Raw genomic sequence first — 17470 nt, 5'->3', positions numbered from 1 at the left:
GCCCCCTGCCTCTTTTTCCTCCCCTACCTCTACTACCTCCGCCTCTAGGTGGGATACCCCGCCTATGGCCTTCAGCTGATCAGAAAAAGAAACACCCAGCACGTAGAAAGAAGAAATCTGAAAGGTCATCAGAGTTTGGGGGAAGACTGAGATCCTAAATTTAGACCGGAAAGCTCTCTGAGTCCTTTATTTACATATGTGGACACTGAGGTGAAGTGATTTGTCTTGAATTTCACAGCCGGTGAATGGAAAAGTCAGCATTCAAATTCGGGTTCTCCTTGCAGGCAACTCCAACCGTAATTCTGCTTCTATCATCCGATCAGACAAGCATTTATTAAGCTCCTGCTGGATGCCAAGACATGTGCTGATACAGAGACAAAATTTGCAAATGGTCCCTGCCCTCAAGAAGCTTACGTGGGAGAAAACATGGACCCGTATAAGCCAATGCCAGATATGGGCAAAGTAATTTGGAGAGGAGGCATGTGTAGCAGGGAAGGGTGTGTTTCATGAATGAAATGCTTCTAGAGCTGAGCTTCGAAGCAAACGTGGATTCTGGAGGGAGGGAAATGGGGGGAGGGGGACGACACTCTTCCAGGATTAGGGGCAGCCTCTCCGATGAATTCTACCAGCAGTGGCTCTCTGACTATAGAATATGTGTAAGGGAGAAAGGTATGATAAGGCTGGAATGGTCTGCGGGAGTTAGATGGGCTAGAAATGCCTCCGAAATGAAGGATAAACTTTAAAAGATCTTAGAACACTGGAAAGTAAAAAGGGTCCCCAGGGAAAGAAAGAAAAGCTTTTGAAGAAAAGAGAGAGTCCCGTGAGATTAACTGTAAATCCACAAAGGTTGGTGGAGAGTGGAGAGTGCTCTCCAGGAAGTGGACTGGATCCAGAACAGGAAATCTGTCAAACTCGCTGCCTAAACTGGACCTGACTTCTCTTCCTGGTAGAAGGTCAACAGCAGTGGGCACCTGTTGGAGTGATGAATGAGTCATAGAATCAGGATGCTTTGAAGTGTAAAGAAACTTTAAAGCTCCTCTCTGCTCAGCTGATTCTCTTCGTTTACAGCTGCCAAAACTAAGGTCCGGAGAGAGAAAAATGGTCTGCCAAGCCAAAAAAAATGTGGCAGAAGCACATAGTCAGGGGGTTCCCGGCTCCCAGTCCTAAACTTTCCGCTCCACTATCTTCTCTCCGGGCATTGCATGAAAATGCCACAGTAAACTCTCCTCATTCATTAAAGTGCTGGCTTATTGTTATGATTATTCTGAGCTGCTTTCTCCCAGCGGCTTTTCCTCCTTCCGTCTGGAAACTGTTTTAGTCCTAATCTAAATCTGGTTACCAAATTCCCTAAAGCAGAAAGATCTGAAAGGTCTCTGAAGAACAGACCTGTCTTCTTCCTTTCTGTAGTAGTGAGTGGTAGCAGAAAAAGCACCGATTCTGTGGCTTTGAAAAGACCTGGGTTCAAATTTTGACCCCATTCCTCTGTATGATCTCAGGCAAATCACTTCTCCGGGCCTCAGTTTACTCATCTGTAAAATGAAGAAGCTGGATTGGATGATCTCTAAAGACTCTGAACTTGAAACCTTTGATCTTTAGATGTGCAAAGCATTTTCAGATTTATTCCTCTTTAATACAGAAGTTTCACTTCACCCCCCAGTGTCACTTCGGAAGTACTCTCTGTCCCTCTGGCTGTCTGGTTCCTCCCAAAACTTCCATTTTAAGGAGGATGATCAGATCCTTATTCTCCAGACTTTTTCTATCATGTCAGCCCCGTAATCTTTCAACTTCCCTTTATTTTTTTTTATTTTTTTAAACCATAGCTTTTTATTTTCAAAATATATGCAAAGCTAGTTTCAACATTCACTCTTGCAAAATCTTGTGTTCCAAAATTTTTCTCCCTTCCTTTCCCCATCCCCTCCCCTAGAAAGCAAATAATCTACATTAAACATGGGGGATTCTTCTATACATATTTCCACAATTATCATTTCAGCTTCCCTTTTGGAGTTATTTCCCCTCTTGCCTTGAAGGCAAATAGTGTCTTTCTTTCCATCTGTATTTGTACTCCCAGTCCTTACTTAGCCTGTGTATGGTACATAGTAAACAGTAAATGCTAGCTGACTTGACTTGATTCCATTGTCTGAAGCTCCTTTGCTCACCTGAAGCCTGCGGTCTGTTAATAGCTTGACTGTCATTACTCATTAAAGGGACAGTATTTTCATGCCCATTCCACCAAATACTGCCTGCTCTCCAATCTATTTGACAATTTATGAAATAGATGAGATAGTGGAGTAATCATTGAAACTGACATTTAGATGATAGTTCTAGGTTTTCAAATAACTTTACAGAATTTGTGGTATGGTAGAAAAACAGCTGGACTTGTTTTCTGGAGGATCTGGATCTGAGTCTCCCTGAGACACTTGTTGGCTGTGTGAACTTGGACCAGTCACAACCTCTCTGAGTCACTATCAGATGGGGCTAATTTTAGCACAAGTCAAATGGAAAATGTGTAAATATTTAACAAATCTCAAAGTGTTATTGATGTAAATGCTTTGTTATCTCCTTGGAAATGCTAGAAAACTGGAGAAGGAAGTGTATCTGGTGCAAAATTAAGTCATCTGAAATCCTGACTTTGCCCGACAAGTCATGTGACTTTAAGCAAACAAGTCCTGGTCCAGCTGTTGATACCAAAGATAAAGAGATGAGCCTGGAGTCAGGAAATCTATCCTCAAAAATTCAAATCTATCCTTACACACTTACTAGGTGGGCTAGTTTTTGATCTCTCCCTTGATTTCCTCAACTGTAAAATGGGAATAATAATAGCACCCCTTGAAAGATTGTTGTGAAGATCAAAGGAAAAGATATTTGTAATTAGCACAATGCCCAGTGTGTATAAAAACTCCTTCCCTCTCTTTCCTGGGCCCCACTTTCTCTAAAAATGACAGGATTGGAGTAGATTAACACTAAATTCCCTCCAGAACCATTCTTTGGGTCTATGATTCTGGCTTGTTGTAGAGAGAAAAAAAAATACTGGCTTTTAAATCAAAGGATTTGGATTCAAATTTTACCTCTAATACTTAGCAGCGGGGTGACCTTTCCAGCTCAAATTCTATTGTTCTAGAGCAGTGGTTTTCAAAGTATGGTCTAGAGAATCCTGGAGATCTTTGAAACCCTTTTAGAGGGTCTACAAATTCAAAATTAGTTTTTATTTCTAATATGGTAAATGTCTATAAATATAACCCAGATAAACAAAAACGCTTTGGAGAGATCCTCAATAATTTTTAATAGGATAAAGATACTGAAAACAAAAGTTTGAGAACCGCTGTTCTAGAGTCTCCAGCCATTACAATAGAGACTATGTGGCCTTTCCTAAGGTAGGCAGGAAGGCACTGAGAGGGTCACTCATTAGTTGTTCACTAGGATAAACTTTAGAGCAAGACAGTACACAGACAAACAAGAAACCTGACACAGGACATGGCAAATTGTATAGGTTGTTGCTTAAATGTTTGTTGAATTTAATATAAAGTATGTTTATATCCCCAAGGAAAGTCTGAATACAAAAGCTCACAAGATAATTGAATTATAAGGGCACAGTAACTACTACAGGTAGGGAACCCACAGAGATAATTAACCCCTAGTTCCACCACAAGCATTGAGAAGACAAGATCTGAACACACAAAAAGATAACTAATTTTCCAAGAGAACGTGAGCTCCAAATGGATGCCATGGCAGATGCAGAAAAAGAGTCGCCTAACTGTGGACTGGAGGGGCTGGGACCAGCTTGCATGAGGAGGGATAATTGAAGAAGCCATTTTTAGCATGTCCATTAGTAGGGCGAGTACTCCGGACCTGGAACTGGGGCAGGTAGTAAGTGAGGCTTCTTGTCTAGGTAGGATTTGGATTGGAGAGACTCTGAGCTTCCTCCCAACTTTGACATGTTAGGACTCTGTAATCTGAGTGTTATGGTTGGTTGTTGTCCCGCTATCTCTAAGAGGACTAAAATGACTTCACTATGTTAGAATCAATTGTGATGAAAAGTGCCATCTGCATTCAAAGAGAACTAGAGTCTGGATGTAGATCAAAGCACAGTATTGTCACCTTTTGTTGTTGTAGTTTGCTTGTTTTGTTTTTTTTTTCTTTCTCGTGCTCTTTTTTTCCTTACGATCTGATTTTTCTTGCATAGCATGATGAATATGGAAATATGTTTAGAAGAATTGCACATATTTATCTTGTATCAGATTCCTTGTTGTCTTGGGGAAGAAGGAGGAGGGAGAAAGAGAGAAAATTTGCAACACAAGATTTTGCAAAGGCAAATATTAAAAACTATCTTTACATGTATCTGATAAAATAAAATATGATTATATTAGAGTCAAGTGGCTGATCAGACCAATACACGCTCAGAATTCTCTGCCACAGGCTGGATACAGATAGTCCTTAAGAATATTTGGGGTGGCTTTTCTAATTTTATATATCTCCAGTTTCTTCTGGGCTAATTCAATTTTGTTTTGCACATCGAGCACAGCATCTTCTCTGATGAGGGCACTCCATGCTGGATAGTCCTGTGCCAGTGTCCCCCCCCAAAAAAAAAAAAAAAACTGATTTTAAAGTTCTTTAAGAGACACCTGGAGAGTGTCCTTATATTGCTTTTTCTGACACTTTGTAAACACTTATTCCCATATTACAGTCTTTTTGGCAAGCATACATTTAGCATTTGACCAATGTGGTCAACCCTCCAAAGTTGTACTCTCTGCAGTAGAATTAGAATGTTTGCTGTTTAGTTCAAGAAAGGACCTCAGTGTCTGTGCTATAGAATATCACTGTTCCATAATGAAATATGAATAATTGAAAGAATAAGGGGAGACCCATATGAAGGGATGAAGAGTAGACAAATCACAATCAAAAGAATAATATGTACAACTACTAAACACTATAAATGACAGGCACTTCAAAACTCAGATCAGCAACTCTGGACATAATGGTTGTCGCTTAATTGTTTTTATGGTCATTTCTGGTTCTCTATGATCCCATTTGGGTTTTGTTTGGCAAACATATAGAATGGTGTGCCATTTCATTCTCCAGCTCACTTTACAGATGAGGAAACGGAGGCACACAGGGTGAAGTGACTTGTCCAGTTTCACAGAGTAGTATGTGAATAGCATCTAAGACCAATTTTGAACTCAGGAAGATGAATCTTCCTGACTCTAGGTCAGCAGTCCCACCTAACATATCTCTACAAATCATAACCACTCCCAAACTCAGAAAAATACTGAAATTAATTTATTACACACATACACACTCACACACCCTTTATTTTAACTAACTTTACTAAAGTTTAATTCTTGTTCACTGAAAACTTAAATAATTTTAATTTAAATAAATTTAAAAATAAATAAATTATAAAGATGCTAGCTAGGATCATCCATCCTGATCATTCTTTTATGCTATTTTTCTAAACTGTTTATGCAATTCTCTTATGAGTTGGGGTTTTGTAGGATTTATCAGAATCAGAATCAATATTTATATAACATTGTAAAGTGCACAAAATGCCATCCAACTATCAAAAACCAGAAATGTATTCACTTAAAAATGTAACGATTTAAATTAAATAACTTGCATACATATTTAATGTTAAAAGAGAAATTAATTTCCAGGCTCCTCTTTAGCTCCCCCCTCCATCATCTACATATTCTCTCGGTCCAAAAGGCAGGGTTAGCTCCCTCTAGTGGCAACAGAAGGGCAAAGCTAGAATCTAGGTTTTCCCAGACATCCCATTTTTGAGAAAAGTAGGTTTCCATAATGGGGTCATTCCCTAATGGAATCATTCCAAGGAAAGGGAAAATGATGGAGAGATTCACCATAATAATTTTGTTTTTTAAATTCTTCCTATTCTTTTGCTACAGATAGAGTCAGAAACTAAACCAGAGAACTAGACATTTAATGATGATGACTCCTAGAATAATAACCTAAATGCCTAAATGTTCTGTCCAATGTCCCCTTCTAATTCCCTCCAGAATTTCTACCCCTATGGGAGGGACCTGGAACCCCAACTCCATTTTTACCTCTTCAGTGAGGAGTCATAAACTCTCTGGGTCCTTGACTTCAGGACAGACATGGCTCCTCCCAATGCTTTCATGAACAGGTTCCAGTAAAATGGAGGAACCCCAGAGCCTTTTTTATGTTTCTCTAACACTGCCCCTACTTGCCACCAGAACTGCCATCTGCTCTGCCATTGCCTCTGAAGGACTTCCAGGCCTTTCAATTAGACTGTTGGTAAAGCTTTAGGGAATGGCCAAAATGGAGTAGAAGGGCTTATTTCATCATTGTTTATAGATTTAAGTGGAGAAGTATGGATGCTACCACTCTTGGAATTCAAGTGTGGAAAATATTAATCAAGCTGTCTATTAGTAACCATTTACTCTGTGTCAGTCATAACATGAGTTGAATTGAGCGTCTGAGATTTGATGATACTCAGTAAGCATTCTTAGCATTGAGATGAAAGGGTAAAAAAAAAAAAAATCTTTTCTTACCTACTCAAAAAGTATTTGTTTTGGGATTTATTTGTTAAAACTCATTTTGAAGTGATAGCATACACGTTGGGAGATTGATATGAAGCTACTGAGATGAGAAACCTTAAAGAGCATTTCATCCAATCTTTTCTTGAATGAGGAGTCTGGGGTCCTAAAACTGGACAAACCAAAGACTAACTAATAAGATCTTATTCTGAAATGGCATAGGAAAAAGTATCATGTATATGGGGAGAAATTCAACAGAGCACAGCCAATAAATTACTGCCGATCTTTCCCTGTTGTAACTATGTTCTTCAAAACATGCTACATTTTCCATGCTACATTTTTATAATACACCAAATGCAAGAATTATTACAGATTTATTTTCTCCCAATAGAATTTAGCTGCTCAAATTATCATATACTTGAAATCCTCTCTTTTATAATCTAGAAAATAATTTGGAGAAAATAATTAAATCTAAACCTCTCCTCTTAGAGAAACTGAGGCCCAGGGGGAAAATGACTTTCCCAAATTCTCATAAGAATAATATAGTCAGGATTCAATACTAGAAACCCTGCTTCTAATTCTGATGCTGTTTCTACCACACCACATTGCCCTTCTAGAGTATTATACATTATACATTGAATGCCATGGATAAATTCTTCCCACCCCAGTTATAGTAAGAGGTGTTAAGGTTAATTGACATTTTGCAAATATGGCTCTTTCAGGTCATTCTCTAATGAATAGAATACCATGAGCCATACAACAAATTAGCAAAGCATTTAATTAAGAAAAGAGCAAAATAGGCAACAAGGGAATTTTAAATAGTAGAATCATTCTTTATCTCTTCTACATACAAAGTGAGGTTCAATTTTACAGATAGCCATGCAGTTAAGAGACAGATTATTTCCTCAAATAAGGGGAAATATTCCCCATACTCCTGTGGTTATTCTAGACTATTTTTAATAGCTTCAGTTCCCACCAATCAGATGTATATCACCATTTTCCCCACAACTTTTGCTTACTATTTCAGTGGGCTACTACAGAAGGCTGTTGTAGCTCCCTTCTACTATCATTTTTTTGACCTTAAAGGGGACTTTTGGGACCCTAGCCATCATCAGCAGACTAACCTTCAGTCCTTCACCTCCAACTGCCTTTTGGACATCTTGAACTCACCATCTTCAAAACGAAACTCATTATCTTTCCCATCAAAAAACCCCACTCTCTTCTTAATTTTCCTGCTGTTGTTAAGGTCATCCTCCCACCCAACCCCAATACACTATAATGGAAGAGGAACTCTTCCATTTGCTATTTTTGTATCCCTCGAACTTAGCACAATTCCTAGGAGAAAGTAAGCTTTAGAAATATTTGTTCATTACCTGAAAATGAACAAGATTATTGTAGTCTTTTACTATGGAAACAGCACTGCTTCTGGAGTCAGAAGCCCTTAGTTCCAATCCTGATTCTATTTATTTTTATTAGTAACCATTTGTTCTCTCTCCTTCCCTTCTCCCCCTGCTAGGAAAAAGGAAACAAATTCTTAAAACAAATATGCACAGCCTAGGAAGATAGTGATTTCCCTATGTTTACACCATGTGCCTTTCTAAACTCAAGCTCATCAGAACATCAGAAAATGAGCCTCTGCCCTTTGACAAAAGAACTGTAGTTTAAAATGCCTTTTCCTAGAATGATTTTCATCAAATGAGCACCTATTGTCCAGTGGGGACAAGGTGTCCTTACCCTGGGTTATTCTTACGAAAGCAAAAGTCGTTAGAAAACTGATTTTGTATTCTGGTTGCAGATTCATCGACTTTTCAGAATAAACTTTAAAAAAAAAAGCACAGTGTTAAAAGTCTTGGATAAAGACAAAATCATTACTATCAGTACTATAACTGGGGCAACATAATCTGGTGCAGAATTTTGTGAACTGTTACCTCACACAATACTTCTATGGATAGAAATAACATGAGTTTAGCTCCTATCTAGCAAGAATAATTAGGTATAATAGAAAGCTGCTGAATATGATGTTCTTTAATTCTGCCTTGACTGCAGGTCTTCCCCAGCAACAACTTCATCCCAATGTTCCATGGTCTCTACCCCATCTTTTCCCATCTCAATTAAGAACACTCTTCATGCTCCTTGCTTTAGGTATGTTTCCTTGATATAATTATCATTTTCAATGCATAAAATATAGAAGTGCTTTCCTAAAGGTTTTGAAAACATTTCATCAGTCTACAATTCCAAGTTTGTGAGTTAAATTTGACATGGTGGCGAAAGAACTCTGGGAGATGACTATGAACCGTTACATAGAATTCCCAATCCCTATATTTTTGTCCACCTGCATTTTTGATTTCCTTCACAGGCTAATAGTACACTATTTCAAAGTCTGATTCTTTTTGTACAGCAAAATAACTGTTTGGACATGTATACTTATATTGTATTTAATTTATACTTTAACATATTTAACATGTATTGGTCAACCTACCATCTGGGGGAGGGAGGTGGGGGAAGGAGAGGAAAAATTGGAACAAAAAGTTTGGCGATTGTCAATGCTGTAAAATTACCCATGCATATAATTTGTAAATAAAAAGGTATAATAAAAAAACAAACGAAGCAAACAAAAAATAAATAAACAAATTTGACATGGTGCCTCAAATTCAATGTGTCTACTATGAAATGTGTCATTTCTCCCATTAAACATATTCTCTCTTTTAAAATTCCCTCTTTCTGTTGAGAAGACAAATATCATTTCAATCATCTATTTTTATAACTTTGAACCTATATCAACTCTCACCACTTCCTTACTCCCCATATCCCAACAGCTGTTCAGTCTTACCAATCTTAGCACTATAACATCTCTTACACCTGTCCCCTTTTCTCCATTCACACCATCTCTACCCTTACTGGAATTTTTAATACTTCTCACTAAGATCATAATCATAGATTTCTCGTTGATTTCTAGCCACATCCATAATATTCAATCCATCTTTAATTCAGTTGTCAAAAAATACTTCCTAAGGCACAAATCTGGCCAGCTCACTCTCTTGTTTTATTTAAAACTGCAGTGATTTATGCCTTTGCCTCTAGGAAAAAAAACAATATTTCTCAACCTGACATATAAGGTTCTTCAAAATCTGTCTCCACGCAGCCTTTTTTACAGATAGACTGTGGCTTTAAATTATATTACTCTATTTTACATACTATCTTCTTCAGCCATAATGAAAAACGAGCTGTCCCATGATCTCAACATCCCATCTCTTGCCTCTGTGCATCTGTGCAAGCCAGTCCTTGTTTTTAGACTTCCTCCTCTCTGCATCACCATATTTCAGAATCCTCATCTTTCAAAGCTCAGTTCTGGTAATTTAGGAGTCTATTACTATTTGACATGTAAGATAACCCTGATAGATTTATATCATTTACCAATCTGATGATCGTACCATTTTAAACTTTATTGATGAAAATTCTACACATGCCAGACTCATGGAAGGTGGCTCATAGGATCTTAGAAGGCACATTAGAACAAAACACTAAGATTGTTAGAGTTGAAAAGGATTTGGGGGTGTAGAATTTAGAATGTTGGAAAATTGCATCTGGAAGGGATTTTAGAAATATAGTCCAGTCTTCTAATTTTATAGATGAAGAAACCTGGGCTCCAAGAAGAAAGCAATTTAGCTAAGATTGAGCAGCTTTTTATTGACAGCAGTGGACCTAGAACTCAGATCTCCTTATTCCTAGTCTAGCATAATCTCCACCCTCTCTTTTTCTCTCTTTAATGAGGCTTTGGACATATCCTGGGAGAGGGCATCATGGAGGTCAGAGCTAAATGAACAGTTTTTTTTAATTGAACGATATGCAGTAAATTTTTAGGGCAATAGAAGAAGAGTTCTCTTATAAACCTGTAGTGAAATAAATGCTGGATTTGCAGTTAGAGGATGGGTATAAGTTGAAGTAATTCAAGTCCCTTCAATAAGCATTTATTACGTGCCAGGTACTGTATTAATTAATTAAATAATTAACTCTTAATTAATAAGAAAAAAGAAAGATAATCCTTTCCATCAAGAAGTTTACAATCCAATGGGGGAAAGATAATACATAAAAGTGAGCTAAAATTGGAGAGGAGGGAAAGAAGTGCTTGATCTGCAGCATGTTATTGAAGGATTCCTAAAACCAAGCAGTGGCAGTAACAGAAAACAGAGTAGACTTTTAATCCTAGAGGTCCCTTAAGACTTGGACATTCTATCATTCCAACCTGCCATTTGCTACCTATTTGTCCTTGATTAATTCCACACCCAAGGAAATTAGTTCCTTCCATATATAAAATGGGGATAATAATATATATACTATTTACCTTATTATGATGTTTTATGTATCTTTTTTCAAAACTCTAAAGCAATATAAAAATGTAAGCTATTACCATGTCATATCATATAATATTATATTATGCAGTCATGTAAAGGGTAGGTTAAAGAAGGAAGAGACATGTCAAGGAACAAGAGGCTACTGAAATAGCTCAAGCAAGAGGTGATAAAGGCTTGAACTAGGGTGCTGACTGTAAATGAAGAGTAGGGAACATGGGCAGAATTTGGCATCTGATTTGATATAGGGAATGAGGGATGGTGATGATTTTGAGTGTATGTCTCTGGAAGATGGGAAAGATAATAGTGCCCTTAATAGAAAAAGGGAGATTGGAAAGAAGGGTGGTTTTTCAGAAACAATATGTTCTGTATGTATTCTCTCTCTCTCTCTCTCTGTCTCCCTGTCTTTTTCTTTTTCTTTCTCTATGTATCTGTCTCTCCCTCTATGTCTCTTTCTGTCTCTTTTTCTTTGTCTCTGTCTCTATCTCTCTTTCTTGTCTCTTTGTTTCCTTCTATTTCTGTCTCTCTCTGTCTCTGTCTCTTGTCTCTCTCTCCTTCCCTCCCTCCATCCCTCTCTCCATACCTTTTTTCCTCTTTCTGTACCTCTCTCCAATCATCCCTACCCCTTTCCTCTCTTCTCTTCTCTTCTCTCTCCTCCTCCTCTCTCCCCCTCCCTTTCCTTCCTTTCCCCTCCCCTCTCCTCTCTTTCCCTTCCTTCCCCTCCTTTTTCCTCCCCTCCCCTCCCTTCTCCTCTCCTCTTTTTTCCTTTCCCCTCCTCTCCTCCTCCTCCTCCTCCTCTTCCTCCTTCTCTCTCTCTCCCACTCCCTTTCTCTCTCTCTCTCTCTCCCTCTGCCCCCCTCCATTATCTAAGTTGCTTAAAGATAGGGACTTGTAGTCCTAGTGTCTTATATAGCACCAGGCATAAATTAGATTAAAAAATGATTGTTGATTTCTTGTTTGAGGTACATTATATTTCTTCATTGCTATTTCTGAACATTAGATGTGTATTATGACAGAAGATGACCTAGGGGTTATATGGGGGGAGAGGGGGGGAGGGAGACCTGGAAGCTGTCCATAGTGCTGACCTATATATAATAGCAGGAGTGGGGCACAAAGTGCCCTCAGGAGGATAATTTCCTCAACTCTAACTTAATTGATTAGTATTTCTAATCAGTTCTTGATTCTTTCTTATGCACATACTTTCTGGGACCTGAATTCTGGCAGGTATTCCTCAAAGGATTAATTTGAAGTCTCTCTTTCAGAATAATCTAGGGTTGAGTTGGAAGTGGAAAAGCTCTAAAGTCTTCATATGACTTTTATCTACCCTGATTATGGCATTTTTCTTATTTTTATTTGTGATGGTGGTGGAAGGTGTATGATTTCACTGATATAAGGATCTCCCAGTAGGAAAATTCCCTTTAACCACTGTTCTCTGATATTTTATTTATTTATTTAGTTTTGCTACTCAAGAATCTTAGAGAATTGCCTAGAAGCACTGAAAGATGATTTGATTGGCAAGGGTTACGCAACTACCATGTAGAACTTGAAGCCAGGTTTTACTGACTATGAAACTCACTCTCTATCCATTATGTTATGCTGATCCTCATTGGGTATGTTTTTGATTGTAAGGAAATAAAGACTATAATTTCACTGACACAGCGGATTCCATTTTCCAATGCAGATAAATGCCTTTTTTTTGGAAAGTTATAGTCTTAGAAAAGGGTCTAGAGTATTGAAAGGTTAAGTGACTTCCCCAAAATCACACAACTAATAAGTGTCTAAATTCAAATTTAAACTCTGGTTTACTATACCAGCAGCCATCTTTTGTTCCTTCTATAAGCACGCACAAGTCGCTCCTATTCTTAGTGGTAGAGAAATCCATTCTAGGGGATTAAAAAAAAATCTTCCTAGATTATCAATTCTGAAGGCATTTAATGTTTCTGCTTTTACTACAATGAGATTTTATCAAGGCCTTAATATCATAGTTATACTACAAAACACATTTTGTTTGACTTCAAGATTCTGGAAAAGGTCAATCCCTTAATCAGAGATTAGAAAGAATCCAAATGAAATTCAAGAAACAAAATTTTTTTCCAAAAAAAAATTTGATTAACATTGATTTTTTTTCCCTTTCAATGCCAGCTGAAAAGAAAAAAAAAATCCTTGTAAAAATCTGAATAATCAAGGAAAGTAAATTTTCACTTGTCCAAAAAGGTCTCTCATTCTGCATTATTTCTCTATTAGGGAGTGGATAGTATGTTTCATTATAGGAATCATTTTGGAATTATTGTTAGTTACTGCACCTATAATGATTCTTAAATCTTCCCGAGTTGTTTTCACATGTTGGTATTATGTATTATGTGTAAATTGTTCTCCTGGTTCTGTTCACTTCATTCTGATTTAGTTCATACAAGTCTTCCCAGGCTTTCTGAAACCAACCATCCCTTTCATAATTTCTTATAGGATAATAATATAATCCATTATGTTCATCTAAATTCTTATATAATAACTACTCTGTGCCTGGCTTTGTGCTAAGCACTTTACAAATATTATCTAATTTGATCTTGTAACAACCTTGAGAGAGGTAATAACTATTATTATTCTCATTTTACAGTTAACAATAATGAAGCAAACAGAGATTAAGAGTTTTGACCAGAAAGGCCTGCTGAAAATTGCCTCTTCTTTTTGACAGCAGTAATTCTCCATTTGTAAACCCAGGGTTCTCTGGGAAGGAGGTGAGAGGGAAGAAAAGTTGTTTGTATGGTGTGTGTGTGTGTGTGTGTGTGTTTTAATTTGATTAAATTGTCCATTAATGTCTTCATGAAACTTAAGGCAAAGTAAATAATATGTGCCACTAATAATATCTGTCTGTCTACTAAAAAAAAAAAAAAAAGTTTTGACCAGAGTCAGAAAGCTAGTATGGGTCCAAGATTAGATTTTACTTTGGGTATCCTGATTCTAAGCCCAGTACTATCCACTGCACTACATACCTGCCTGTATAGTCTATATATTTTTACATATACATTTTGTATGTTTCTATATAACACACTTTGGCCAGCTATTCCTCAATTGATGAGCACCCTTTTCATTTCCAATTATGTGAAGCACAAAAAAAGGAGCTGCTATAAATATTTTTGTACATATAGGTCCTTTTCCCTTTTTTTTTTTTTTTTTTTTTGATCCTTTTCTGGGATAGATCTTATTGTATGACTCAAATTCTATTTCTGTCTTTGTCACTTCAACATTCCAGGACTCAGTTTCTTCAGTTACTGAATAAGATTGTTTCTCTCCAAGGCCCTTTACAACTAAAATATAGAATTATAAAGACATAAATATGTAGCTATATCTGTTTATATAGATCGATGTATATAGCTCAGTTTTTATGTATATGTGTGTATAGTTTTATATATATAAAATACATATAAATATTTATATTTATAATTATATAATATATATTTAAAGATAGATAAATTTCAATGAAAGACATAATACCTATACAAAAAGCCATAGCTCATTCCCCAGTAGATAAATGATTAAAGGATCCAAACAGATAATTTTCAAAAAGATTCAAATACTAAACATCCCCATGAAAGAATGTTTCAAATCGCTAATGAGAAAGAGACAAATGAAAATGACTCTGAAGTTTCATCTGGCACCAGACAAATTGGCAAAAATGACAAAATATGGGAATAGTTAATATTGGAGACGTTATGGAAAGACAGGCACACTAGTCCATGATTGATGAAGCTGTGAATCAATACAACTCTTCTGGAAAGCTATTTGGAATTATATAAATATAGTGAGTAAAATACCCATACCCCTTTGAACCCCATCCACTATTAAACCTATGCCAAGAAAATCAATGATAAGAAGAAATTACCCATATATACCAGAAATATTTACACTTTATGTATTTATTTATATTTAGGAATAAATTAGTTATGTAGATTAGTTAGTGAGAATGAGAGAGAGAGAAGGAGAGATTAGAAGAACAAATGGCATAACTGTTTCTCCTGAGATATTAAAAGAATAAGAAAGTATATAAATCCACTATGGAGGATTAATGGAAAAATATGTGTGAGAAGGTATAAACTAACTAGGATTTTTAACTGAGAAAATCATAGAGCTATCAAAGAATATCAGAAGATTGCTCCTATGTTAATATAATTGTTTAATTCCAGAAGCCTCTAGTAAGCATCTGCTATATACAGAACACTGGGTTATCGCTTCTCGGCCTTTTGGCTAAGATCAAGTGCAGAACACTGGGTTATATGCTGAGAAAGATTTAGTAATTAAATAAATGGGTTGTGAAAGTCTGATTTCATGTAGCTTTCAATGTAACAATATGTCAGTGTTTCAAGGATTTGTCTTCTTCCCTATCTGGATGTTACTTCCACCAGATGACACTCTTTCCACATATTAGTAGACTATCTTTATGAACTTCTGTGGCCAAAAATATCAGTCATCCAGTAGCCAACTTTCTTATAATGAGCCTGTTCAAATTTAGCTGGGCTACTTCTCAGATGCTGGGTAAATAATAATACTAACAACTATACTAACACCTAGCACTATTATGATGTCTTCTGTATGGCATATACTGTATTAAACACTTCACAAATATTATATCATTTGATTTTCTCATTTCTATAACACTTTAAGGTTTGTAATACATAGATATAATATATATACACACACACACACATATACAGAGAGAGAGAGATAATCTTATTTTATCCTCAAACAACTTAATGAGAGTGGGTGTTTTTATTAACTCCATTTTACAGATGAGATAACTGAAGCTGAGAGAAGTTAAGTTTACTTGGCCAGGTCAAGATAGGAAGTATATGACCCAGGATTCTTGACTCAAGACCCAGTATTTTATTCATTGCGTCACCTAACTGCTGTGTCCTTTGAGCAACCTTTATATTGCCCAAGAAGTCTAAGTATCTGCTATCTCTGATATTTATCTGTATGGTCTTGGTTGAGACACAATATTTCTGTGTCTCAGATTCTTCTTATAAAAAGAGAGGATTGGACTAGATGATCTTTAAACCAGTTTGAGATCTATGATTATAGTGACTAAGGGATATGCCCAAGAGAACTGAGGAGCCAAAACAAATCAGAGTAACATTGGGGTGAGTAATCACGCTCCCCTAAATATCAGCACCTTGTGGCAAAATTCCAGGGATCCATCGTCTCTGTCCAGAGACATAAATGGCAGACAGAAATTCAAAAACCAGATCTTTAGACTCCAAGTTTGATGCAGTTTTCATTATCTGATATTCTTAGGATGGTTTCTCAGTTAGTCAATCAACAAGCTTTTATTAACTGCTTATTGTGTCCCTATGAAAAAAGGGAAGCTGTGCCTTCGCTTAAGAAACTTTCATTCCAATGGGAGAGATAAAATGCAAAAAAAAAAAAAAAAAGTATACATATAAGATATATACAGCCATGTAGAGAGAGAATAATCTGAGAGAAAAAGTGATCTAAGAGAAAAGGATCTAAAAAGGGAACTACTTGGAAACTGAGGAATACCTGTGAAAAGGGAAATTTAGATTTAGTTTTAAGGAAGCCAGAGAATCCATTAGGTGTAGGAGAAAAGGGAAAACATTTTAAGGAATGGGGTACAGCCAGTGCAAAGACATGGAGATGGAAATATCAGTAGATCCATGAAGACTAAAAAAGGTCAGATCCCTGAGCCCAAACTCAATCTGGAAGTATTAAGGATGGTTATAAATGAGAGCAGGACAGGAGTACTGACTAAAGGACAGATTAGTGTCACAGTGTAAAGCTAGTCTGAAGAAAATGGACTACTCCGGCTCAGTGCCACTGAGACTAAAGACTACTTTCCTCATGGGGAAATAATGTGTCAGCTGGCAGAGCTGCGCCATGGACCACTGAACTGAGACAATGGATTCTACTGTGATCCTCTAATGAAAAATTCAGAAGCTTCGGGGCAGGAAAGAATCCTTCAGCTCATTTTTGTCTAACTTTATCTTGGAGAAGAGGAGACTGACACCCAATGAAGTTAAATGACTTGCCTAAGCCCTACAGAAAGTAAACAGCAGAACCAGAATTCCAGAATCCCTGCTGATTCTAAACTATTTCATACATGAGGAAACTTGAAAGTCTAAATCACTTCTCCAAGATCACAAAGTTAATATCAGAATCAGATCTGCTCATGGATATGATTCCTCCACAAAAAGTGATTTTTTCTGGTTTTCCAGATCTTCCAAAGTCCACTTAGCACCTTCTCACTTGAAGTCAAGTTCTTTTACACCTGCGTCTCATCCTCTATTAGACTGAAAGTTTCTTGAGGAAAGATCTATTATCTCTTCATCTTTTTAGCTTATGTACTAAGCACAGATTTAATAAATGACTACTGAATTGAACCGAATGAAATTTCAGAGTCTCAGACTTAGAAACAGAATCAGGATATCTAGTCAGTTCTCCATTGATGGTGATGGAATTGAATGAGATATAATTGTCATTAGGGAGATATTCTGAAGAAAAGTAATCCTAAATCCTTTTCTCATCACCTTCTCATTTCTTCCCATATTCCAATCCCAATATGAAAGTAGAGCTGATCAAGTTTAAAAAATGACGTGTGAG

Source organism: Antechinus flavipes, chromosome 6, assembly GCF_016432865.1.
Source record: "Antechinus flavipes isolate AdamAnt ecotype Samford, QLD, Australia chromosome 6, AdamAnt_v2, whole genome shotgun sequence".
NCBI lineage: Eukaryota > Metazoa > Chordata > Mammalia > Dasyuromorphia > Dasyuridae > Antechinus > Antechinus flavipes.
The sequence above is the reverse complement of the archived record's forward strand: the minus strand, read 5'-3'. Positions refer to the sequence as shown.